Source organism: Balaenoptera borealis (genome assembly GCF_965194805.1).
Source record: "Balaenoptera borealis genome assembly, chromosome: 7".
Lineage (NCBI taxonomy): Eukaryota > Metazoa > Chordata > Mammalia > Artiodactyla > Balaenopteridae > Balaenoptera > Balaenoptera borealis.
In genome coordinates, this window is record NC_138864.1 from 107871758 (window position 1) to 107898828 (window position 27071).

The window sequence follows — 27071 nt, forward strand, 5'->3', positions numbered from 1 at the left end:
TAGAAAGTAGAGGAAAGAAATGTGGGGTTGGTGAACCCTACTTTAAGGAAAAAAACCCTAAAAATTTGTAATTAAATAGGAGGAATTAAGCATTTATCCTCCCTTTCCAGTTGGAACTGTATTTCAAGGTAAGCAAGTAGCCCTAGCCGATGAGGGAAAGTGCTACCAGAAGAATGCCAGCAAATAAATGTAGAAGGAATTATACAATAAGGAAGGCAATAGTTGGGAAACTCTAATGAAAATATTGATTCAGGCAAGGTACTTCAGTTAGTTTTAAAAGACTGTTTGGTGAATGGGTTTGGGGAGCTGATACTTGTATAGCACCAAAGCAACACACCACAGACAGCAAGGTGGAAAAACTGTACAGCAAAGGGGTCAGACTGTCCTCACTCATATCCTGAGATCAGTCTCAGTGTTCCTAATAGACAGTCAACCAGATGTTATGTGTCCTATGATGTGACTCCATATAGAGTATACAATATAACCTATGACACACTCTATCCAAATATATTTAACTTGAATAAATAGTTTAGATATAGGTTTTATTTTATGTGAAAAACAGGAGATGGAGGAACAAGTTGAAAAATACCATGAGGAAGCAACCAGACAAATCCTGACAGTAGGATATTCTGCAAGACAACTGACCTGGCCTCTTAAACAGTCAGTGTCATGGAAAAGGAACTGTGCTATGTTCAAAGAGACTTAAGGGACATCAAACAAGATGTAATATATGGTCCTGGATTGGTTACTGATTTGGGCAAACCAACGGTAAAGAACATTTTTAAACAGATGGGGAAATTGGAGTACGGATTGGGTAGTAGATGAAATGAAACTTACAGAAAGGGCAAGGTGACTGAAAAAGAAGGTTTCAAAGAGTATATCTAGTAATATGTCATTTTGGTTAAAACATTACATATTACATATAAGCATAGAGAAAGATTAGAAAAGATACTAATGTGGGTATTAGCAGTAGCATATCTCTTTTTTATTGAGATATAATTCATATACCGTAAAATTCATCCTTTTAGAGTATACAATTCAGAAGATTTTACTGTAGTCACAAGCTTGTGCCAGTATCATGACTATATAGTTCCAAAACATTTTCATTACCCCCAAAAGAAGCCCCATACCAATTAGTAATCTCTCCATATATCCCCCTTTCTTCACCTCTGGCAAACAATAATCTACTTTCTGTCTCTATGAATTTACTTATGAATATTGCATATACATGGAATCATACAATATGTAGCCTTTTGTGTATGGCTTCTTCACTTAGCATAATGTTTTCAAAGCTCATCCATATTGTAGCATGTATTAGTACTTCATTCCTTTTTAGGGCTGAAAAAATATTCCACTGTATGGATATACCACACTGTGTTTATCCATTCATCAGTTGATGGACACTTGGGTTGTTTTAACCTTTTGGTTATTATGAATAATGCTAATATGAACATTTGTATACAAGTTTTTGTGTAAACATATGTTTTCAGTTCTTTTGGATATATGCCTAGGAGCAGAATTGTTGGTCATATGGTAACTTTAACTTTTTGAGGAAATGCCAAACTGTTTTCTAAAGGAGCTGTACTATTTTACAGTCCCACCAGCAATGTATGAGGGTTCCAATTTCTCCATATCCTTGCCAATACTTGTTATTGTCCATATTTTTTTTATCAGAGCCATCTTACTGTGTATGAAGTGGTATGTCATTTGATTTTCATTTCCCTGATGGCTAATGATGTTGAGCATCTTTTCATGTGTTTATTGGCCATTTGTATATCTTCTTTGTAGAAATGTCTATTCATGGTCCTAATTTAAAAATTACGTTATTTGTCTTTTTATTGATGAACTGTAAGAGTTCTTTTACTGGATAAATATCCTGGATACCAGACCCTTATCATACATATGATGGGCAAGGTTTTCTTCCATTCTGTGGGTTGTTTTTTTAACTTTCTTAATGCATGCTTTGAAGCACAAAGGTTTTTTTGTTTTGTTTTGCTTTTGTTTTTGTTTTTGCTTCATTGCCCTGGCTAGAACCTCCAGTACCATGTTGATTAGAAGTGTCGAGAGCAGGCACACTTGTCTTGTTCCTGATCTTAGGGAGAAAAGCTTTCAGTCTTTCACCATTAAGTATGATATCTGTTGTGGGGTTTTTGTAGATGCCCTTTATCAGACTGAGGGGGTTCTATTTATACTTTTTGGGGTTTTTTTAATTATGAAAGGGTGTTGACATTTGTCAAATGCTTGTTTTGATGTCTATGGAGATGATCATATGGTATTGTGCTTCATTCTATTAATATAATGTATTACATTTATTTTCATATGTTGAACCAAACTTATATTCTGTCATAGTATATAAGCTTTCTTACATCTTACAAAATTCAGTGTTCTGGTATTTATTGAGAACTTTTGTGTCTAAGTTCTTAAGGGATACTGATCTTTAGTTTTCTTTTCTTTATTTTTTAACATCTTTATTGGAGTATAATTGCTTTACCGTGTTGTGTTAGTTTCTGCTGTATAACAGTGAATCAGCTATACATATACATGTATCCCCATATCCCCTCTCTCTTGCATCTCCCTCCCACCCTCCCTATCCCACCCCTCTAGGTGGTCACAAAGCACCGAGCTGATCACCCTGTGCTATGTGGCTGCTTCCCACTAGCTATCTATTTTACATTTGGTAGTGTATATATGTCAATGCTACTCTCTCACTTCATTCCCAGCTTACCCTCCCCACTCCCCGTGTCCTCAAGTCCATTCTCTAGGTCTATGTCTTTATTCCTGTCCTGCCCCTAGGTTCATCAGAACCATTTTTTAAATATATTCCATGTATATGTGTTAGCATACAGTGTTTGTTTTTCTCTTTCTGACTTACTTCACTCTGTATGACAGACTCTAGGTCCATCCACCTCACTACAAATAACTCAATTTTGTTTCTTTTTATGGCTGAGTAATATTCCATTGTATATATGTGCCACATCTTCTTTATCCATTCATCTGTCGATGGACATTTAGGTTGCTTCCATATCCTGGCTATTGTAAATAGTGCTGCAGTGAACATTGTGGTACATGTCTCTTTTTGAATTATGGTTTTCTCAGGGTATATGCCCAGTAGTGGGATTGCTGGGTCATATGGTAGTTCTATTTTTAGTTTTTTTTTTTTTAATTTTTTTTTAATTAATTAATTAATTTATTTATTTTTGGCTGTGTTGGGTCTTCGTTTCTGTGCGAGGGCTTTCTCTAGTTGTGGCAAGCGGGGGCCACTCTTCATCGCGGTGCGCGGGCCTCTCACTATCGTGGCCTCTCTTGTTGCGGAGCACAGGCTCCAGACGCGCAGGCTCAGTAATTGTGGCTCACGGGCCTAGTCGCTCCGCGGCATGTGGGATCTTCCCAGACCAGGGCTCGAACCCATGTCCCCTGCATTGGCCGGCAGATTCTCAACCACTGCGCCACCAGGGAAGCCCTATTTTTAGTTTTTTAAGGAACCTCCATACTGTTCTCCATAGTGGCTGTATCAATTTACATTCCCACCAACAGTGTAAGAGGGTTCCCTTTTCTCCACACCCTCTCCAGCATTTATTCTTTGTACATTTTTTGATGATGGCCATTCTAACTGGTGTGAGGTGATACCTCATTGTAGTTTTGATTTGCATTTCTCTAATGATTAGTGATGTTGAGCATCCTTTCATGTGTTTGTTGGCAATCTGTATATCTTCTTTGGAGAAATGTCTATTTAGGTCTTCTGCCCATTTTTGGATTGGGTTGTTTGTTTTTTTGATATTGAGCTGCATGAGCTGCTTGTATATTTTAGAGATTAGTCCTTTGTCAGTTGCTTCGTTTGCAAATATTTTCTCCCATTCTGAGGGTTGTCTTTTCGTCTTGTTTGTGTTTTCCTTTGCTGTGCAAAAGCTTTTAAGTTTCATTAGGTCCCATTTGTTTATTTTTGTTTTTATTTTCATTTCTCTAAGAGGTGGGTCAAAAGGACCTTGCTGTGATTTACATCATAGAGTGTTCTTCCTATGTTTTCCTCTAAGAGTTTTATAGTGTCTGGCCTTACATTTAAATCCATTTTGAGATTATTTTTGTGTATGGTGTTAGGAAGTGTTCTAATTTCATTCTTTTACATGTAGCTGTCCAGTTTTCCCAGCACCACTTATTGAAGAGGCTGTCTTTTCTCCATTGTACATTCTTTCCTCCTTTATCAAAGATAAGGTGACCATATATGCGTGGGTTTATCTCTGGGCTTTCTATCCTGTTTCATTGATCTATATTTCTGTTTTTGTGCCAATACCATACTGTCTTGATTACTGTAGCTTTGTAGTATAGTCTGAATAGTCTTCTTTTTTTGTAATATCTTTGTCTGGTTTTGGTATTAGAGTAATAATGGCCTCATAGAATGAGTTGGGAAGTGTGCCTTACTCTTGTATTTTTTGCAACAATTTGTGAAGAATTGGTGTTAATTCCTCTTTAAACATTGGGTAGAATTCACTGGTGAAGCCGTGTGGTTCTGGGCTTTTCTTTGTAGGAAGTTTTTGATTATTAATTCGATCTCTTTACTTGTTATAGGTCTATTCAAAATTTCTATTTATTCTTGAGTCAGTTTTGATAGTTTGTGTCTCTCTAGGAATTTGTGCATCTTATCTAGGCTTACCTAATTTGTTGGCATACAATTATTCATAGAATTTTTTATAATCATTTTTATTTCTATGAGGTCACTAATATTGTCAGTCTTTCATTCTTGATTTTAGTAATTTGAGTGTTCTATCTTTATTTACTTGGTCAATCTAGCTAGTATTTTTTCAATTTTGTTGATCTTTTCAAAGAACCAATTTTTGGTTTTATTGATTATTCCTATGGTTTTTCTATTCTCTATTTCATTTATTTCAGGTCTAATCTCTATTATTTCTATCTTTCTGTTTGCTGTGGGTTTAGATTGCTCTCCTTTGCTAGTTTATTAATATGGGAGGTTAGATTGTTGACATGAAAAGTTTCTTCTTTTTAAATATAACAATTCACAACTATACATTTGCATATAAGCACTGCTTTCACTGCATTGCAAAAGGTTTGGTGTGTTGTGCTTTCATTTTCATTTATATCAAAGTGCAGTTAACCCTGAACAACACAGGTTTAAACTGCACAGTTCCACTTATATATGGATTTTTTTCAATAAACATATAGTATAGTACTCTACAATCTGCAGTTTGTTGAACATATGGATGCAGAACTGAGGATATGGAGGGCTGACTGTAAAGTTATACATGGAGTTTTGACTGCATGGAGGATCAGTGACCCTAACCCTTGTGTTGTTCAAGGGTCAGCTGTATTTTCTAATTTCCCTTGTGATACTTCCTTGACCTGGTGGTTGTTTAGGGGTGTGTTGTTTAATTTCCAAGTATTCGTGAATTCCCCAAATTTCCTTCCATTAGTGATTTCTAATTTTAGTCTCTTTTGGTCAGGGAAAATACTTTGTATGATTTCTATCCTTTTAAATTTATTAAGACTTGTTTTATGTTCTAACATATGGTCTATGCTGGAGAATGTTCCATGTGCATTTGAGAATGATGTGTATTCTAATGTTGTTGAGTGGAGTGTTCTATAAATGTCTATTAGATCTAGTTGGTTTATAGTGTTAAGTCTTCTGTTTCCATACTAATCTGTCTTATTATTTTACCCATTATTGAAAGTGGGTTATTGAAGTTTCCAACTTTTGTTGAATTGCTGATGGTGTCCCAGAGGTCTCTAAGATTCTTTTCATATTTCTTCATTCTTTTTTCTTTCTATTCCTCAGACTGGATAAGCTCAACTGAACTATTTTCAAGTTTGAAAAGTTTTTCTTCTGCCTGCTCAAATCTCTTCTAGAGCCCTTCTAGTGAATTTTTCATTTCCATCATAGTACTTTTCAACAACAGAATTTTCATTCGGGTCTTTTTTTCAAATGTAATGTCTACCTCTTTATTGATATTTTTATTCTATGAGATATTGTTCTCATACTTTCCATTAGTTTTTTAGACAAAGTTTCAGTTCATTCTTTTTAAACATTTATAATAGCTGATTTAAATCTTTGTCCTTTCAGTCCAACATCTGGGCTTTCTCAGGGAGTTTCTATTGATTGCTTTTTCCCCCTGTGTATTGACCATATGTTCATATTTATTTTCATTTCTCAAAATTTTTTACTGAAACTGCACATTTAAAATAATATAATATGGTAATCTGGAATTCAGATTGGCAATCTGGAATGTAATCTGTAAATCAGATTCTCTCCCCTCCCCAGGGTTTGTCATTGCTGTTCCTGTTTGTTATTGCTTGTTTAGTGACTTTTCTTAACAAATTCTGTAAAGTCCGTATTCTTTGCTGTATATTGAAATCTCTGATTTCTTAGCTTAGTGGTCAGCTAATAATAGGGCAGAAATTTCTAGGAACCAATAAGTCTTCCAGTCTTTGCAGAGGAGCTCAGTGTGTATGTTGGGGAATGCCTTCAACACTCAGCTAGGCAGTTGAAAATTCTTCCTTTGTCTTTACTTCCTGCTTGCACAGAGACTCAAGGTCTCAAGTAAAAATGAGCTCTTAAGGTCTTTGCTGATTATGTGTACAGCCCTGAGCATGAGCACAGCTCCATATATGCATGTGGCCTTCTAGGTTCCCAGGAGTGTGCAGATATTTTTACAGTCCCTATGGTTTCATTGTCAAATTTTCCTTTTAAGTTTTTTGGTTAGTCTATTATTTGCCCCAACCATTATCCAATGAGTGAGGCAGCTGTGAAGTTAAACAATTACCTCTAATTGTTTTTGACTATTGTCTTGGGGAAAAGGTTTTTTGCATTGGATGAACCCTGAGTCAGTCAAATAAAGACAACCTTGCAAGTGGGATCTCCCAGGAGCCACCAGATAGGTCAGATAATGACAGTTCTTTATGAATGAGCTTTGAAGGAGCTCCAACTCCATTCTGCCCCTCTGATAACTGCCAGGCTGCTGGTTTTCACTGTAATTGTGGGCTATTGGTTTCCAAGACAACTATGGAGCTGGAAAGAAGTGCATGGGAATATGGCAAACTAAATTATTATACAAATTATCATACAAATCTCAGTTCTTACTGAGATTCAGCTTTTTTTTAAATAAATACTTTTTGGATTACTGTAACCCTTTGTTTATTTTCCAGAGTTCTGAAAAAGTTGATTCTGATTATTTTTGCTAGTTTTTCTTTGTTTTTGTGAAGGAGAGAATTTTGAGGTTCTTAGCCCACTATTTTTGCTAACATCACTCAGTAGTAGTAATTTCTAGGTGAAGGTGTTTTATTTTGTAGTTTTGGTTTGTCAACATTTTCTTATTTTTCACAATACACATGTGATGTGTCTGCAATAATAGGTGGTCATTTACATAAAGAGAAAGAAATAAAATCTAAAACTAAAGTCCATGAAATTTTAGTTGCCATCTCAGTGTATTTGGCTATTTAGGGACCATAAATTAGGTACTTTATATTCTTTTAATTTTCTCTTATTAGTTATCATTGTCAATTTACCTCTAATGACTAGAAATAGAACCTTTAAAATGAAAAGTCTATTTGCATTTTTGTGGGGGCAGCAAAAAGAATGGTGTGGTGACTGTGACTCTCCAGTTAATTTTGAGAGAGAACTCCTTGGGGCAGAGGAGTCATCATTAGAGTGACCGTATGTCCTGGTTTTCCTGGGATAGTCCCAGTTGAAACCTGTTGTCAAACTGTAATAATTAATATCACCCACTTTACATTCTCAGGTGTCCCAGTTTGGATGATAAACTTTATGGCCACTCTAGTTATTGACAGCAACAGGAGGTGAGGAAGCCAGCAGATGACTCAGGAACTGCTGCAAGAAGAGAACACATGGGGTGCCAGTCTAGTACCAAGAATGGACCTGGGGATGAACAGTTGAAAGTCCTGAGCATGACTCTCCAACAAATTCACAGAGGTTTCCACCACAGTTTCTCAAGTATTTCTTGGATCGCCATCTTGGGTGAGTTCTTGATTCAAACTGATTCCTCCTGAGTTACTACAAGGCAATCATTAGATTCTTCTCCCAACTGCTTTGGCTAACAGGGTAATTTGGGCCCATCTCCAGACTCTTGCAGGAATTTCCCATTTACTACTGGTTAGAGTAGCCACATGGGCTCTTGAGTTGGCATTTGTGGTGCTGAGTTATCTGGTGAAGGAAATCCTGCTATAATGGTCTTCTTGGTGTTGGGGCTTTGCTGAAGCTTCTTTGAAAGTGCAGGGAAAGAGATTCACGTTGGCTATAGGAACTTAGGTAAGTAATCAGGTTTGGAAGAACAGAAGCTGAATCCTATTGCCTAGAGATTAGTGAGAGCAGGTTCCTGGGATTTAGGGTGGCTGTTAAATGCAAAATCTGGCTGTGGTGATTTTGGATGCCTCTGGTTTGAGAGCAGGCAGCATGTTTCAGTAGCTTCTTAAATTTTTGGAGGAGAGGAGCATCAGACAGGAATTCTCCTTGTCTGGGGCAAATATCTGGCTTTATTATGAATAAAACTGCTATCAATATTCATGTATAAGTTTTCTCTTCGGTAAACAGGCGTAGAATTGCTGGTTCGTATGGTAAGTGTATGTTTAACTTTATAAGGAATTGCCAAACTGTTTTCCAAAATGGTTATACCATTCTACCTTGTCACTCACAATATATGAGTTCCAGTTTCTCCACAACTTCTCCAACACTTAGAATTGTCACTTTAAAAAATTTTAATCATTCTACTGAGTGTGTAGCTGTAAATTATTGTAGTTTTAGTTTGCATTTCCCTGATGACTAACTTTTTGTATATCTTTTCATGTGCTTATTGACTAATTATTTTGTAAAGATCCCTTCAAATCCTTTGCCCATTTTTAAATTGGATATTTTGTCTTCTTACTAATAAGTTGTAAGAGATCTATAGATATATTCTGGATACAAGTCCTTTGTCTGATATATGTGTTGTGAATACTTGCCTTTAGGGGTATCAATTATTATTATAAATAGTATTTTTCAAGGTTTTTCCTCATTTCATCTTGGTTGTCAAATTTATTGGCATAAAATTATTCAAAATATTATTATCCTTTTAATATCTTTAGATCTGTGGTGATAACACCTTTTCATTGCTGGTTTTGGTGATTTGTGTTCTTTATTCCTGGATCAGTTTAGCTAAGGGCTTCTCAGTTTTATTTATCCTTTCCAAGAAGCATTTTTACTTTGTTAATTTTTCTATTATCTCTTTTCTCATTTGTAAATTTCTGCTCTTATCTTTATTATTTCATTTCTTTTATGGTCACGGGCTTGCTTCGCTCTTCTCATTCCAGTTTCTTAAAGTGGAAGCTTAGGTCATTGATTTCAGATCTTTCTTTTTTTGATAAGGTAAAAGTTTTCCTATAAGCACTGCCTTAGTAATATGTTGTATTTTCATTATCATTCAGTTCAAAATATTTACTCATTTTCCCTGTGATTGCATCTTTAATCCAAGAATCATTTACGTTTGTTGTTTAATTTCCTTCCCTTTGGGGTCATGATAACCGTATGAAAGAAACAAACTCCAATTGACATTTGATTTAATGTTAGACATCTTTAAGCCTTATTGCTTGCCTGTGTTTGTTGCCTCCTGTAGCATCCTGATAAAGCTCACCCACGCCCAAGGCCCACAAGCACATGGGACCTCTTGCCACCTCTTTGCCTCTTTTCATGCTGGGTGGAACCTCTTTCAAACTTTACACTGGCAGGTATTTCCCTTTATAAAATATTGCACACTCACTATCCATTCTTTCTCTCTGTTCTGGATTTTCACTCAGAGAGAGCAATCCTCCCCACCACTCACCTTGGGACTTCTACACTATGTGAGTAATTAATATTTCTTTGACCATACCAAAGGATCACTGTCATATTGACATCCAAACATAAAGTTGGAGTGTCTCCATGTTGTGGTGGAGTTGCTATAATAGGGGTTTTATTGAGTTCTAATTTAATGTCTTTGCAGTCAGAGAATACACTCTATAATTTCCATCCTTTAACATTTGATGAAACTTATTCTATGGCCCAACATATAGTTTATTGTGGTGACTATACCACATGAACTTGAAAAGAATAGCTTTTCTAAAATCATTGGAAGTAGTGCTCTACAAATGTCAATTAGGTCAACTTGGTTAATAGTGTTGTTCAGGTCTTCTGTATCTTAACTAATTTTCTGTCCTTTTGCTCTATTAATCACTGAAAAAGGAAGGCTGAAATTCATAACCACAATTGTGAATTCGTATAATTTTTTTAGTTCCATTAGTTTTTCTCTCATATATCTTAAAGCTCTGTTATTAGATGCAAACATATTTAGTCTTACTATGTCCAGGTGACTTGATTATTTTATCATTATGAAATGTCCTTATGACACGAAGAAGTCTAAGATGACCCACAAAATTTCCTTCCCCTCTGGTATACATAACCTGAATAATCTCCAGGGCTGTTGATGTGATGGGTTTTACTCCATGGATTAGGTTATGTTTTATTGGCACTATTGACCTGAGACTGGGGAGATTATCTGGGTAAGACTGACCTACTAACACAAAAAACAGAAAGTTTTCTCCAGTTGGTCACAGAAGAGGAGTCTGAAATTTGCAGCATGAGAAGGATTCAGTGCCCTTTGCTGGCTTGAAGATGGAGGGTACCACATATCAAGGAATGAGGGTGTCCTCTAGGAGCTGAGTGAGACCCCTTGCTGACAGCAAAGAAATGGGGAACTCCGTTATACAACCACAAGGAACTCAATTCTTCCAACTACAAGAGTGAACTTGAAAGCAGATTTTTTTTTCCCCGGAGCTTCCAGATGAAAACTCAACCTGGCCAATTTGAGCCTTGTGATATCTTGACTAGAGAAGCCAGCCATGCCATGCTTGGCTTCTAATGTACAGAATGTGAACTAATACATGGGTATTGTTTTAAGCTGCCAGGCTTGTGGTAATTTGTTATGCAGCAACAGGAAACCAGTATGGTCCTTCTTTATCTCTTAGCAATATTCCTTATTCTAAAGTCTACTTTCTCTGATATTTATATAGATGCTCCAGATTTCCTTTTTTTTTTTTTTTAAATGGCATCTCCTGATTTCTAATAGCAGCAACTGAAATGTATTCATAAGCATTGTTTTTTTTTTTGTTTTTTTGTTTGTTTGTTTTGTTTTTTAAGATGAGGCACTTTTCTGTTCTCTGGCTGAGTTATTTCTGTTAGCTTCTGAACTTTCATTAATTGCTATTTTGTACAAAGACATCTAATTTATTTTTTATTTATTTATGTATTTATTTATTTATTTTTGGCTGTGTTGGGTCTTCGTCTCTGTGCGAGGGCTTTCTCCAATTGCGGCAAGCGGGAGCCACTCCTCATCGCGGTGCGCGGGCCTCTCACCATCGCGGCCTCTCCTGTTGCGGAGCACAGGCTCCAGACGCGCAGGCTCAGTAATTGTGGCTCACGGGCCCAGCTGCTCCGCGGCATGTGGGATCTTCCCAGACCAGGGCTCAAACCCATGTCCCCTGCATTGGCAGGCAGACCCTCAACCACTGCGCCACCAGGGAAGCCCCAGATTTCTTAAGATTAGTGTTTGCATGTTATAGTTCTCCATCTTTTTATTTTAGTCTAACTATTTCTTTGTATATCAAGTCGTTTCTTGTAGTCATCAGATAGTTAGGCCTTGCTCTGTTATTCACTCTGACAAGCTCTGCCTTATAATTGAGTATTTACATTTAATTTAATTACATATATTGTCTGGCTTATGTCTACCATCTTGCTACAACTTTTCTATTTCTTTCCTCTGATTTTTGTTCTCTTTTTCTGCCTTCTTTTGCCCTAATTGCATATTTTTTAGTGTTTCATTTTATTTCCTCTAATGCATTACTGGTTATGCCTCTTTGTTTTTTATTTTCTGTGATTGTCCTATGTCTTATAATATCCGTCTTTAACTTGTTACACTGCACCTTCAAATAGTATTATATTTAATATTAAGTATGAAACTATATACTTTTACATACCCCTCCTGTCATTTGCACTCTTGTCATGTATTTCACTTCTACATATATAAATCCCACAATACATTGGTAATATTTTAGTTTAAACAGTCAAATATGCTTTAAAGAAATTACAAAAGTGAGAAAATTTATTTTTTTTAACCCACATACTTGCCATTTCTGATTCCTCTGTGTGTGTGTGTGTGTGTGTGTGTGTGTGTGTAGATCTGAGGTTTCTTCCTTCAGGAAGAAATCATTTTCCTTCAGGTATTATTTTCCTTCAGATTGAGAAATTTCATTAACATTTCTTGTAGTATAGTAGTGTTGGAGACAAATTATTTCAGCTTTGTGTTTGTCTGGAAAGGGGTTATGTCACCTTCATTAGAAAAAAAAACCTTTATATTTTGGAATACTAGATTTATAGAATAGTTGCAAAGAAAACAGAGAATTCTCATAAGTCTCTCACAATTTCTTCTGTTTCTAACATCATACATTTGTCAAAACCAAGAAACCAACATTGGTATATCTTTATTAACTAAATTTTAGAACCTTTCCCATTAATATCCTCTTTCTGTTCCAATATCCTATCCAGGGTGCCACATTGCACTTAGTAATCCTGTGTCCTTAGATTTCTTGGGTCTGTGATAGTTTCTCAGTCTTTCCTTGTGTTTTATGACCGTGACAGGCTTGAAGGGTACTAGTCAGATATTTTATTCAATGTTCTATGATTTGGAGGTTTGTTTTTTTTTTTCATAGTTAGACTGAAGTTGTGGGTTTTTGAAGGAAGACCACAGAAGTGAAGTGCCCTTCTCATCCCATCTTATCAGGAGGTACACGATGTCCACATGGTATCAATGGTGGTGTTAGCCTTGATCACTTGGTTAAGGTGGTATTTGCCAAGTTTCTTCATGATATAGTTAATATTTCTCCCTTTCCATACTCTATTCTTTGGAAATGAGTTGGAAAGTCCAGAAAGGAAGAAATTATATTTCACCTGCTGGAGTGGCATAGGCAATTAATAAATGTATTTGGAAGTATCTTGTCACTTTCATTTTATTTCATTCATTCAATATTTTATTTATATCAGTATGGACTCATGTATATTTGCCTTGGGTTATAATCCAATACTGTTATTATTTTGTTGCTCAAATTGTTTCAGATTTTGGCAGTTGGGAACACTTTCAGGTTGGTTCCTATGTCCCTTTGTTAGGCCCTCCCCCATCATTTTATTTTTTTGAGAATTTTCTTACTTTCTGTTACTTCAAGATACTCCTTTCTTGTGTTTTCTTCACCCCAATCCTAGAAATCAGTCATTTCTCAAAGATGCCTGTTTTGTTTTATTTTACTTTGAAAATGGTACATGGAAACTAAAATCTGAGCACTGGGTTTATTCATTACTACTGGGATGCTTTTAGGCCCTCTCAGCAGACAGAGCTGCATAATATATTTATGTATACTAACTAATAAATACAAGTATATCTATAATTGTTTCTGCATGTGTGTATATGTGTGTATATATACATACATATATATAAGAGCACAGACGAGTTCATATATATAATACATACATGAGTTCATATTGATGCCTTTGCCTTCAAAACCAGCACTGTAAGGTTCATTTTAACTTTCCTTTCTTTCTTCTCTGTCACTTCCCTTGTCATAGTGAGGAACCTGATTCCCACCATCCACCATCCATTTACTTAGTTGTTCATCTTCGATATACATGTAAAGCAATTTTAGAATTGTGAAACTGTACTCCAATGAGAAACAAATTTACCAGGTATAATTCAGTTTTTATGCATAGTTTCTTTTGTCTTTAGCCTTAAAGCTTCTAGTCGAAATGCAGTTTCCAAAGTTACTTAAGGTCAGTTCCTTTTCTCCCTACACCCTTAAGTGTGGTTATGGCATACATTTGTAATACAGTTAAACTTATTTGTCACAGTTTACATTCCATCCTGGGATTCCCCCAACATCCCAGTTAATCTATATCTATAATTACTATTATGATTACTGTAGTATTATAGTAATAGTAAGTCTTAAAATCAGGTAACATGGTTTTAGGGTTTTTTTTTCCCCAAAATTGTTTGGCTATTCTAATTTCTTTGCCTTTCCATGTGAATTTTAGAATAAGCTTATAATAATCTACAAAATAGTTGACTGGGATTTTGTTTGGGACTGCACTGAATCTGTAGACCATATTTGATGGAATTAACATCTTAGCAATATTGAGTCTTCCAGTTCATGAGCATGGTACATCTTTCCATTTATTTAGATCTTCTTTATTTCTTTCATAAATGTTTTTTGGTTTTCCACATACAGATCTTGTACATATTTTGTTAGATTTATACCTAAGTCCTTTTTGAGGGTGGTACTATTGTCAATAGTATTGTTTTTTAATTTCAGGTTCCAATTGTTCATTGCTTGTACATAGGAATACAACTGGCTTCTGTATGCTAAGCTTGTATCTTGCAACGTTGCTAAACTCAATTTTTAGTTCTGGGAGGTTTTTTTGTAGATTCTGTGGGATTTTCTGGATATATAATCATGTTGCCTATGACTAGTTTATTCCTCTCTAATCTGTATATATTTATTTTTCTTACCTTATTGCACTAGCTAGGAACTCAAGTACAGTGTTGAACAGGACAGGTAAAGAGGACATCTTTGCCTTGTTCCAAATCTTAGGAAGGAAAGCATTCAATCTCTTGTCATTAAGTATAATGTTACCTGTATGAGTTTTTGCAGGTACCATTTATTAGGTTAAAGAAGTTCCCTTCCATTTCTAGTTTCCTGAGAACTTTTATCATGAATCAATGTTGAATTTTGTCAAAAGCTTTTTCTGCATCTACTGATATGGTCATATTATTTTTATCATTTAGTCTATTAATATGGTGAATTATATTGATTTATTTTCTTCCCAGCTGTATTGAGATATTATTTACATATAACATATGTAAATTTAAGGTGTACAGTGTGATGATTAGATACATGTATATATTACAAAATGATTATCACAATAAGGTTAGTTAATATCTCTATCCCATCACATAATCATAATTGTTTGTGTGTGTGTGGTGATAACATTTAAGATCTACTTTCAAGTATATAATACAGTATTAATAATTATAGCTACTATTATACTGATGACTTTTAAGTGTTGATCCAGTCTTATGTTCCTAATATGAACCCCACTTAGTCATATGTATTTTCCTTTTTATCTATTGGTGGGTTCAGTTTGCTAACATTTTGTATCTAACTCATGAGAGATATTATAGTTTTCTTTTCTTGAAATCAGTCTTTGTCTGATTTTTGTATTTAGGATAATGCTGGTCTCATAAAATAAGTTGGGAAGTGTTCCTTCCTTTTGTATTTTGTATAAGATAGTATGCATAGTTATGGTGTTATTTCTTCTTTAAATATTTAGTAGAAGTCACATTGAAACTGTCTTTTATAGGGTTTATTTGGGGGCAAGTTTTAAACTACAAATGTATTTTCTTTAATAGATATAAGGTTATCAGAACTATCCTTATCTATTCCTTCTGTGGTGAGTTTTGGCAATGTGTGTCTTTCAAGGAGTTGGTCCACTTTACCAAACCTTTTGAATTTTGAGACATAGAGTTGTTTTTTTAACATTGCCTAATTACCTTTTTAATATCAGAGGGGTCTCTCTTCTTTTATTCCTAATATTGGTAGTTTTTATCTTCTCTCTTTTTTCTTGGTTAGCTGTGCTAATATTTGGTTCTTACTGGGGAGTAGGGGACATCAGAGAGCAACAACATGCCTAGAAAATCAGTATGCAGTGAACTCAAGCACTGGTCTAAGAACACCTGTAGATTTTTGACTCTCAATGAAAAATTGAATTTCTTGGTATCAGGAGGGCTAGTGCTATTGATCCTGCTGGGGACCTCTGTACTGAGATGAATGGTGAATTTATGTTCTAGCATAATTCCTTGACAACCTGAGTTACTCTAGTTGCATCAATAAGTGGGTGCCTTTAAACGTGGGTCTAGAATCTTTTGTGATAAGAGATTAATTAATGGCTCAAGGTCCTAGAAACTTGCTTAAGAGCTCCTTCTTTGAGATAGTTAAAAGCTGGTTCTTTGGGAACATCTTTAAAGTAAATAAATCTGTAGCCATACTGATCAGAAAGAAAAGAGAGAACAAAAATTACCAATATCATGAATAAATGAAGGGATATCACTACAGCTCTAACAGACATTAGAAAGATAATAACATTTATGAAAAAATGTATGCCAATAAATCTGACAATGATTCAAACTACCAAATCTTTCTCAAGAAGAAACTGGTAAATTGAATAGTCCTGTATCTATTATAGAAATAGAATTTGTAGATTTAAAAATCTTCCTTCCCCACAAAACAAACTAACTGACCAACAGAAACCCTCCAGGCCAAATAGCCTCATTGATGAATTCTACCAACAATTTAAGGGAGAAAAATACCAATTCTATACAAAATTTTTCAAAAATGGAAGAGGAAGACATTTCCTAATGCATCTTATTAGGCCAGTGTTACCTGGCAAAGACATTATAAGAAAAGAAAACTGGATATCAATATCTTTCATGAATATAGTCACAAAAATTTTCACAAAAATTTAGCAAATCAAACCCTAATCAAATAAAACATCATTTGCATTTACTTAAGAGGAATATGTCCACACAAAGCTTTGTATGTGAATGTTCATAATAGCTTAATTTGTAATACCTCAAAACGGAAACAACTCAAATGTCCATGTACAGATGACTAGATAAATGAGTAAATGAATAGACAGTTGATGGCTATATAGTTGATTCCACATAACTATGGAATACTATTCAGCATTGAAAAGGAACAAAGTAACAATACAACAACATGGATAGATCTCAAAATCATTATGTTGAGTGAAAGAAGTCATCCAAAAAAGAGTACATACTCACAATTTTATTTATATAAAATTCTAGAAAAGTCTAACTAACCTATAGTGACAGAAACTGGATCAGTGATTGCCTGGGGATGGGGGTGGTATAGAGGAGGTAAGGAAAGGAAAATAAATGCATCACAAAACAGCAGGAGGAAACTTTGGGGGTGACAGATAATGTTCATAATCACTAACTGGATTATGGTGGTGATTTCAGGGCTGTATACGTATGTCAAAATTCATGAATTTTAAATATATGTGATTTGTTGTATATCATTTATATCTCAATAAAATTATTAAAAATTCACCCCCCAAAAAAGAGAGAGGGCTGAGGAAAGCTTTTAAGTGGACTTGGTCTCTGGCAGTCATCCATCTCTGGCTCACCCACTTGCCTAGTTCTCATTCTTGGGTTTCCTAGTACCTTGATCCTCCCTCATTTTGACTCTGTATATTAGCTTTTATTTCCTATTGCGGCATCAGCAGCTTATGGGGTTAGAACTTGGGGACGGTACTGGGTCTTTTCACTCTTTCCCTTAAGCCCCTGTTATATCCTTAGTTTGCTGTCTGTCATTTTCAATGCTAACACCATTTCCAAAGCAACGGTTTTTGTTCCCTCTATACATCCTGTATATAGTCTCTGCCCCCATAGGCTGAGGCCCTTCCATTGCCTCTCTATAAAACTAAAAGTTTAATGGTAGCAAGAATTGCAGTCAGTTTACTTTCTAGTGCCCTTGAGTTTTTAGCCTTAAAACTCCTTCCTTGGATTGCAGAAACTTGAAGACAGTTTCACCTCTGAAGATGGTCCAGGCCCCTACATCCAGGGCTTTGGGCCCCATCTCTTTTGAGAGGGTGGCAGAAGACCTCTTTTCCTTCATGTTCAATTTTCCTTCTTTTTCTGGGAATCATTTTAACCAATTTCACAGCCTCCAGCTGCTTCATCTTGAGAGCAGAGAGTGCTACACTAATAGCAGGCAGTCCTCCCAGAGCAATTTATGGCTTCACAGCTCTGAAAATTACAGTCATTTACAGTCTTCTCCATTAGTGCCCTGACCCCATCCAGTTATGTCTGCATATTTTTGGTTCCTGATGTCTAAAGCTTCTTGTTGCTTTACTACCTGATCTCCCCAAGCTGAAAATGTACTTCTTCCATTTCCTGGGGGCCTTCTAACCTGTATACCTGTTCAATATTCAGATCATAGGGTCACCTTTGTTTGTTTTCTGTTATTGGGTTCACTAATTCTATTACAAACCTGTAGTTTTCCAGAGCTAGTTCTGTGATAAGAGAAATTATCAGTGAATTCTGATTCTTCCTGAAGTCCTATTACTTAGGCTAGCCCTGTCTACCTCTCTGCTATGAGCTATGTAGTTTTGCTTAAAACTTATCTCATCAGTCCAACACCAGTGTCAAACCCAGACATGGCTTCTTGTGGCTCCCCTTCAGTGAGTCTCACCATTTATTCACCCATCTAGGCCAACCCAGAGGTTTAAGGGAACCCCGCTCCCTGGCTTGTTGGTCTCAGCAGCCATTAAATGCAAGCCAGGGATGCTTCAGTAGGGTTGTTCTCAAACTTTAGAGTGCATTGCTTTCACTTAGAGGGTTTATTGAAACACAGATCGCTGAGCCCACCACCAGGGTTGCTGATTCAGGGGGACGGACCATTTGCATTTACCAAATTCCAGATGATGCTGATACTGCTGGTCAGGGGACTACACGTTGAGAACCACTGCTGTAGTCCATTCTCAGCAATTGCCCAAGGCAATATATTATCCACCTGTCCCTATTCCTCTTTCCTTTGTTATTGGCTATTGTTTTTAGCTTCACATCTGTCCTCTGTGCACATCCCAGGCTTGGTTCTCCCAGTTGTTCCTTACTCCATGCCCTTTGACTGATCTTCCTGGCTTTTTCTGCTCCGGGAAGTCCCTTCTCTAGCTCCAGTCTCTTGGGGTTCCTATTTCAGTATCAAAACTCTTAGCCACTTTGAAGACGGTGTCCAGACCTACTTTTTTTTTTTTTTTTTAATGTTTCCTCTTTAATTTATTTTATTTATTTATTTATTTTTGGCTTTGTTGGGTCTTCGTTTCTGTGCGAGGGCTTTTTCTCTAGTTGCTGCAAGCAGGGGACACTCTTCATCGCGGTGCGCGGGCCTCTCACCATCACAGCCTCTCTTGTTGTGGAGCACAGGCCCCAGACGCGCAAGCTCAGTAGTTGTGGCTCATGGGCCCAGTTGCTACGCGGCATGTGGGATCTTCCGGGACCAGGGCTCGAACCCGTGTCCCCTGCATTGGCAGGCAGACTTTCAACCACTGCGCCACCAGGAAAGCCCCCAGACCTACTTTGACCAAGTCTTAACCCCCAAATCTCCTGGCCATGGTTGCCCAAGCCATTTCCCCTCAATCATTGCCTTGCCTTGAAACTAGCTAATTATTACCTCTGAATTTTATGCTAAATAGCTCTGGACTTCTCCCTCTTAAATCTGCCATCTCAAGTTATTATCATGGGCACCAAGAAGGAAGCTCCCTGGATTTATTTTTATTATTATTTCTCTATCAATAGCTCTCTGAAAGCACATTTCAATAGTACATTCTGGGATAGAGGCTAGGAGATAGTCAAGTGTATCTCAGTTTCTGCTCTAACACAGTTCTCTTTTTTCTTCTGTTAAATCTCTTGAGTGTCTGATCACCCATCCAAACACAGAAACAACTAAAATATCTTCCTTCTTCCTATCTTCATTTCTCAAAGCAGTTAAATCTGTATTTATCCTTTTAAGTACATTTGTTTCATGCAGTATAGTCTGGTTTCTAAGATATCAACCATCCTAGGCAGTGCCTTTTTTCTTCTTTCTCCCTTAAGCCCCTGTTATTTTCCTGTTTGCCGTTTCTAAGCTAAGACTGTCTCCAGGGCAACGGTCCTCTGTTCACCAGCGAGGCCTCAGCTCCTGGCACACCCCCCTCAGCGAAGCCCCCTCCACTCTCTATGTGCAAATTGGATTTCCAGAACCTAATGCTCCAGGTGCAGGTTGATTGTTTTTTTCTTTTTTTGGCCTTTGGGTTTATAATTATTTAATTTCTTCATCCACCTCAGTTCAAGAATCTATATTTCCAATTTAATTCTCTCATTCCGCTCCACCTCCCCTTGTTCCTTGCCCTCTAAAATTCACCATAATGGCCAAGACTTATTAAGATTTCGAGGGTCCCCACCCAGGAGAGACAGAAGCAGGAGTGTCCTTTGCTATCCTGTGGTCAGGTTGTAGATGTCCTGCTAATTGCCATGAGCTTGTCTTTCTCCCTGTCTTTTTTTTTTTTTTCTGAGATATAATTAACATATAACATTACACAATGTTTAAATTTAAGATGTATAAAGTGTAGGTTTGATACATTTAAATATTGCAATATGATGACTACAGTAATGTTAGCTCATTCCTCTGTTTTTTAATGAAGTCCTCCTGGGGGTAATTTTCAGTCATCCCAGAGTGCGTAAAAGGAAGGACCCATCCTGTCCTTCACTGCAGTATTCTCAGTTCCTCAGAATGCTGTGATCTGTGATAAAATTTTTCTTCTGCCTTGTGATGAAAGGAGAAAAAAAAAAAGACCAGGTGCCAGCTAATGGTCCTTTTCTGGGGAAGGGCTATCATTTCCATTGTGTCCTTTTTACTTTTGTGGTGTTAAAATGTCCTTTTATTTTTATGACCCTTTGTGGATCTCCCATATCTTATTAAACCTGTGAACTCTAAACCTTCTGGGCTCCATCTCTCTTCTCCACCAATTCTGAGGCAAAAAGCTGCTCACCAGAGCTTGTTGTTCGGAGATGAACTTCCCCTGACCCCAGAAATGGATGTGCCTCTGCAAGAACACTAGATTCCTACTCCTCAAAGAGATGCTAATCCAGACCCTAAGCCAGGGCAGGATCCCATGCTTTCCACATGAGATGTTACCCAGGAATGCAGCTGCTCTTAGGATTTACGTGAGCAGCCCTGAACCTCAGTCCCTTATGCATATACTAGCATTGGTTCTGCCAATCCCTCCAGATGTTAGCCCTGTCCTCAAAATCCCAAATCTTTCTGAATCCTTGCCTGGTTTCTTCTTCTGGCAAAGTGTCTGGACACTGTAAAAACCCCAAGAACGTCCTTTATCCCCAGCCCTTATTCCTTAAAGAAATACTTCTCAAAATTTTCCACCAAAGAATTTCTAATGGCAGAGGAGCCTGAATTCACATGAAGGAGAGTGAGAGGCAGCCTGAAGGGGTTATTGCAAGCAAGAAATTTGTATTTTATCTTAAAAATCACATGCAATTTTTGCATTCTACTTCATAATGCATTCTTATTTGTGTTAATATAAAAGTATTTAAAATTATTTACCATCAAGCACAAGTGGCCTGACACTTCAGAAGTGCAGTATCGTTATCCGGGAGCTTGATTCCAGGTAGCACATGGAAGCAACACCACGATCGTTTCAGCCATCCCCCTATCCCAGAATGGCCACATGGTGTGTCACATGGCCACCCTCGGCTTTACTTGGAAGTCCTTTTTTTCATCTCTAGTCAACCACCTATGTCATTTCCCTCAAGGGATTACACAAATCCTCTCCAAGCCCTATCTTACCTCTACTCCATTCTACAAATTACCCTCTGTTTTGGCAAGGAAAGGGTTCCCCTTGGATGGCATCTTCCTTAACTCCTCCCTAATCCATCAGAGAAGGCTGATATGTGGGTCATGTAGTCAGCTTGGGCTGCTATAACAATTACCATAGAACGGATGACTTACACAATGAAGATTTATTTCTTACAGTTCTGGAGGCTGGGAAGTTCAAGATCAAGGTGCTGGCAGATTCAGCGTCCTGTGAGGGCCTGCTTCTTGGCTTATAGATGGCCACCTCCTCACTGTATCCTCACATGGTGGAGAGAGAGTGTTCTAGTCTCTTTCTCTTCTTAGAAGGAAATTAATTCCATCATGGAGGCTCCACCCTCATAACCTCATCTAAACCTAGCTACCTCTCAAAGACTCTACCTCCTAATATCATCACATGGGGGGTTAGGGTTTCAACATATGAATTATGGGGGGACACACACATTCAGTTCATAACAGTCGGCTTTATGTTATGCTCTGTTAGAAAAGCACCAGAAGATATTTCCTTGGGCGCTGTTATTCTAAAGATTAAAAGCAAAATAACTTTTTCCTTAATTCCAAAAGCAGTACATTATAGTAGTCATCTGCTGTTTATGCCTGCTAAGCTGCCTTTATTCTGATATCAGACCCTCTTTTTTTTTTTTTTTTTCCCTCCTTTTGGGAACCACTCTTCAGTACGGGGCTGAGACCACCCTGCCCTTGCTCAGCTCCATGCATGGTCCCGTGACCCATGCCTGGCCATCAGGGTCCCAGGGCTCAGGGAAGGAAATGTGTCCCAGCTGCGTCATTAAGAGTTGGCTCAGGACTTTTCCTGGTGTGACTTTCCTCTGGGGTTGTTAAGCTATTAGGCTGCTGTGTCATCATTACAGGGAGAGAGACAGTCTGAGAATGAAGCCAGCGCAGGGGAAGGAAGAACCAATAGATGAGGAAAGCCTCATTCTCAAAAACTTCAGTGGAGCACCTAGATCCAGCTATGTCTGAATCTACCCCCAGATGACACAATAAATAAATGAACTAGTGACACAATAAACCAATAAATTTTGCCTTTTTTCTTAAATTAGTTTGAGTTATGTTTCTGTCACTAGCAATCATAAGAATCTTGACTAATATAGAAGTCTCTTTGGAAAAAGATAAAACATTATGGAGTATATAACAAAGTGAAATAGAAGTTGAAAGTCTTTTGTAATCTCGTCTCCATTGTAAAGAATTTAATGTACATTCTTCCAGACGTTTTCTAAACTTATACTAAATATTTTTACATCACCTTAAAAATCAGCTTTATTGAAGTATAATTCACATACAATAAAATTTAATAAGTTTAAGTGTACAGTTGACCCTTGAAAAACATGGGTTTGAACTGCATGGGTCCACTTATATGCAGTTTTTTTCACTAAATTTGTACTACAGTACTACATGATCTGGGGTTGGTTGAATCAAGGATGTGGAGGGCTGGCTGTAAATTATGCTCGGACTTTTGACTGAGTAGAGGATCAGTGCCTCTAACTCCCGTGTTGTTCAAGAGTCAACCGTATATTGTATATATTAGCCATTTCACCACATTCATAATCATGATATAGAGAATGTCTCCACCACCCCCAAAAGTTTGGGGATTTTATGTAAATGAAATCATATAGTTTGTAGTCTTTTGTGTCTGGCTTCTTTCACTTAGAATGCTTTTAAGAAACACCCACATTGCTGCATGTGTCAATAATTTGTTTCCTTTTATTGCTGAGTATCATTCAATTGAGTGGATATTGTATAATTTATCCATTTACAAGTTGAAGGACATCAGATTTTTCTAGATTTGACTGTTATAAATAAAATTGCTCTGAACATTCAACAAGTCTTTATGTGAGCATACATTTTCATTTCTCTTGGGTAATACCCAGTATCAGAGTAATTGAGTCCATATAGTAAGTATGCTTTATAAGAAACAGCCTGGGGCTTCCCTGGTGGCGCAGTGGTTGAGAATCTGCCTGCCGATGCAGGGGACACGGGTTCGAGCCCTGGTCCTGGAAGATCCCACATGCCACGGAGCGACTAGGCCCGTGAGCCACAACAACTGAGCCTGCGCATCTGGGGCCTGTGCTCCGCAACGAGAGAGGCCGCGACAGTGAGAGGCCCGCGCACAGCGATGAAGAGTGGCCCCCGCTCGCCGCAACTGGAGAAAGCCCTCGCACAGAAACGAAGACCCGACGCAGCCATAAATAAATAAATAAATAAAATTTAAAAAAAAAAAATTAAAAAAAAAAAAAAAAAAGAAACAGCCTGTTTTCCAAAGAGGTTATATAATTTCATATTCTCATCAGCAATGTATGAGAGTTTCAATTGTTCCACATCCTTGTCAACACTTGGATTGTTAGTCTTTTTAATTTTAGTCACTTTACTGGGTCTGAAGTAGAATTTCACTGTGATTTTAGTTTGCATTTCCCTAATGATGAATGATGTTAAGCATTTTTTTATGTGCTTATTTGCCATTCTTATGTCTTCTCTGGTGAAGTGTCTGTTGGAAACTTTTGCTCATTTAAAAATTGGGTTGTTTGTCTTCTACTGAGTTGCAGGATTCTTATATATGTTGGATACAAGTCCTTTATAAGTTATATGTATTGTGAATACTTTCAGTGTGTCACTTTCCTTTTCATTTTTATCACAATGTCTTTTGAGAACAAAAGGTTTTAATTTTGATGAAGTCCAATTTATCATTTTTCCTGTTATGTTTTATATTTTTATGTCCTAGTTGAGAAATATTTGCCTAACCAAAGCCCACTATAACTTTCCTGTCATGTTTTCTTCTAGAACTATTATGGTTATAGTTCTCATAATGTTTAGATCTGTAATCCATTTTGAATACATTTTTTAATGTAGGCTATAATTCATTTTGAATTAAATTTTGTAAATGGAGTGAGGTAAGATTCCAGGTTCACCCCCACCCCATTTGTGTGTATGTATATATGTGTGTGCTGCATATGGATATCCACTTGTTCCAGTATTATTTTCTGAAAATATTATCTTTTCACTACTGAATTGCCTTGGCACCTTTGTTGAAAATCAAATTACCATGCATGTGGGTCTATTTATGGACTCTCTATTCTGTTACATTGCTCTACATGTCTGTTTTTACACTTATATCACCTTGTCTTGATTACTATAGTTTTATAGTAAGTCTTGAAATAAGGTAGTTTAAGTCCTCTAACTTTGTTCTCTATTTTAAAAACTGTTTTGGCTATTCTACGCTTTTTGCATTTCCACATAAACTTTACAATCAGCTGTTACTTTCTACAAAAAAGTCTGCTTGGCTTTTTATTGTGATTGTGTCAAATCTGTAGCTCAGTTTGGAGAGAATTTCTATTTTAACAATATTGAGCCTTCTCACCCATGAACATGATATAACTCTTCACTTATTTAGATCTTCCTTAATTTTTCTCAGTGATGTTTTCAGTGTACAAATCTTGTAATGTTTTATTTAATTTATCCCCAAGTAGTTCATATTTTTGGATGTTACTGTAAATGGTATTATTTTAAAATTCATTTTTTAATTGTTCATTGCTAGTAAATAGATACACAATTGATTTTGTATATTAACCTTGTATTCTATAATCTTACTAAACTCACTTCTTGGTTCTGGTAAATTTTCTGTAGATTCTTTAGGATTTTCAACATATACAATCATGTTGTATATAAATAGATTTTTGTTTTACTTATTCTTTTTCAATATGTATGACTTTTATTTCTTTTTCTTGCATTATTCCACTGTCTAGGGCCTCCAGGACAATGCTGAACAGAAATGTGGTAAGTAGAAATCCTTGCATTGTTCCCTATATTAGGAGGGAAGGCATTAGGGATAATGTCAGCTGTAGGTTTTTCATAGATGTCCTTAATTGTGTTGAGGAAGTTTCGTTATTCCTAATTTGCCAAGGATTTTCATTAAAAATGGATTTGACTTTTGTCAAATGCTTTTTGAATCTATTGAGATGGTTTTTCTTTTTTGGTTTGTTAATGTGGTGAATTACACTGATTGATTTTTGAATACTGAAACAATTTTACATTCCTTGGATAAGCCCCATTTAGTCATGATGTGTCATTCATTTTATATGTTGTTAGATTTAATTTGCAAAACATGTGTTAAGGATTTCTGCATCTGTGTTCATGAAGATATTGGTCTGTAGTTTTCTCTTCTTGTAATGCCTTTGTCTGGTTTCGGGAACAGAATAATGCTGGCCTTATAAAATGATTTCGGAAGTGTCGCCTCCTCTTCTATTTCTAGAAGACTGTGTAAAATTGGGAATATTCCTTCCTGAAATGTTTGGTGGCATTCACCAGTGAAGTCACCTATGCCTGGAGTTTTCTTTGTGAGGAGGTTTTTAACCATGAGTCCAATTTATTTGGTAGATATAGGGATATTGTGTTCATTTCTTTCTTCTTGAGTGATCTTTGGTAGTTTGTATTTTTTAAGGAATTTGTCTTTCATTGAAGTTGTTGAATTTATTGGCATAAAGTTGTCCATAATATTGCCTTTACATCCTTTTAATGTCTGAGGATCTTTATTCTCTTCTCTTTTATTCCTGACACTGGTAAGTTTTGTCTTCTTTTTCTTTTCCCTGATTCATCTGACTTTTATTAATTTTATTGATCTTTTCAAAGAATTAGCTTTTATTTTCATTGATTTTTCTCTACTCTTTTTCTGTTTTCAGTTTCATCGATTCTGCTCTTTATTATTTCCTTCCTTCTACTTACTTGGGTTTACTTTGCTCTTCTTTTTACAGTTTCTTAAGGTGGAAGATTAGATTTTTGATCTGAGACTGTTCTTCTTGTTAAATACAGTCAGCTCCCCTTATCTGTGGGATGGGCAGTTGGTTGAATGCAAGGATGAGGAACCCAGGGATAAGGAGGGCCAGCTGTACTACAGCCATTTTATAAAAGGGACTTGAGCATCCTTGGATTTTTGTATGGGGGGGGGTGGTCTTGGAAAAAATCCCCCCACAGGTACTGAGGGATGATTGTATTCATTGCTATAAATTTCCTTCTTAGCACAGTTTTAGCTGTATCCCACAAATTTTGATGTATTGTGTTTTTATTTCCATTCAGTTCAAATTTTTAATAATTTCACTTGTGATTTGTATTGGACCCATGGATTATTTAGAAATCTACTGTTTAATTTCCAAATACTTGAGGATTTCCATATATTTTTCTGTTATTGATTTATAATTTAATTCCATTGTGGTTAGAGAATATGTTCAAATGAATTCAATCCTTTTGCATTTATTGAGACCTATCCAATATGGTACAGAATATGATCTATCTTGAGCATGATCTATCTTGATGAATATTCCATGTTCGGTTGAAAAGACTGGATGTTCTACTTTTGTTGTGTGGAGTTTTCTTTAGATGACAATTAGTTCTAGTTGATTGATAGTATTGTTCAAGTGTTGTATATTCTGATTTACTATTTCCTTTATAAATTTTTGAGAGAGGAGTATAAAAACCCCTAGTTATAATTGTGGATTTGACTTTTTCTCCTCTAATTCCATCAATTTTTGCTTAAGTTATTTTGAAGC

At 36.5% G+C, this 27071-nt stretch overlaps 1 long non-coding RNA gene across 1 annotated transcript; it reads right to left on the minus strand.

Moving 5' to 3' along the window:
• Window positions 1-3141: 3141 nt before the first annotated feature.
• LOC309632104 lies at window positions 3142-25304 on the minus strand. Its single transcript, XR_014246732.1, has 2 exons — window positions 23785-25304; window positions 3142-23454 (listed from the first exon to the last, which is right to left on the minus strand). It is a non-coding gene; the product is annotated as an uncharacterized lncRNA (long non-coding RNA).
• Window positions 25305-27071: the final 1767 nt, after the last annotated feature.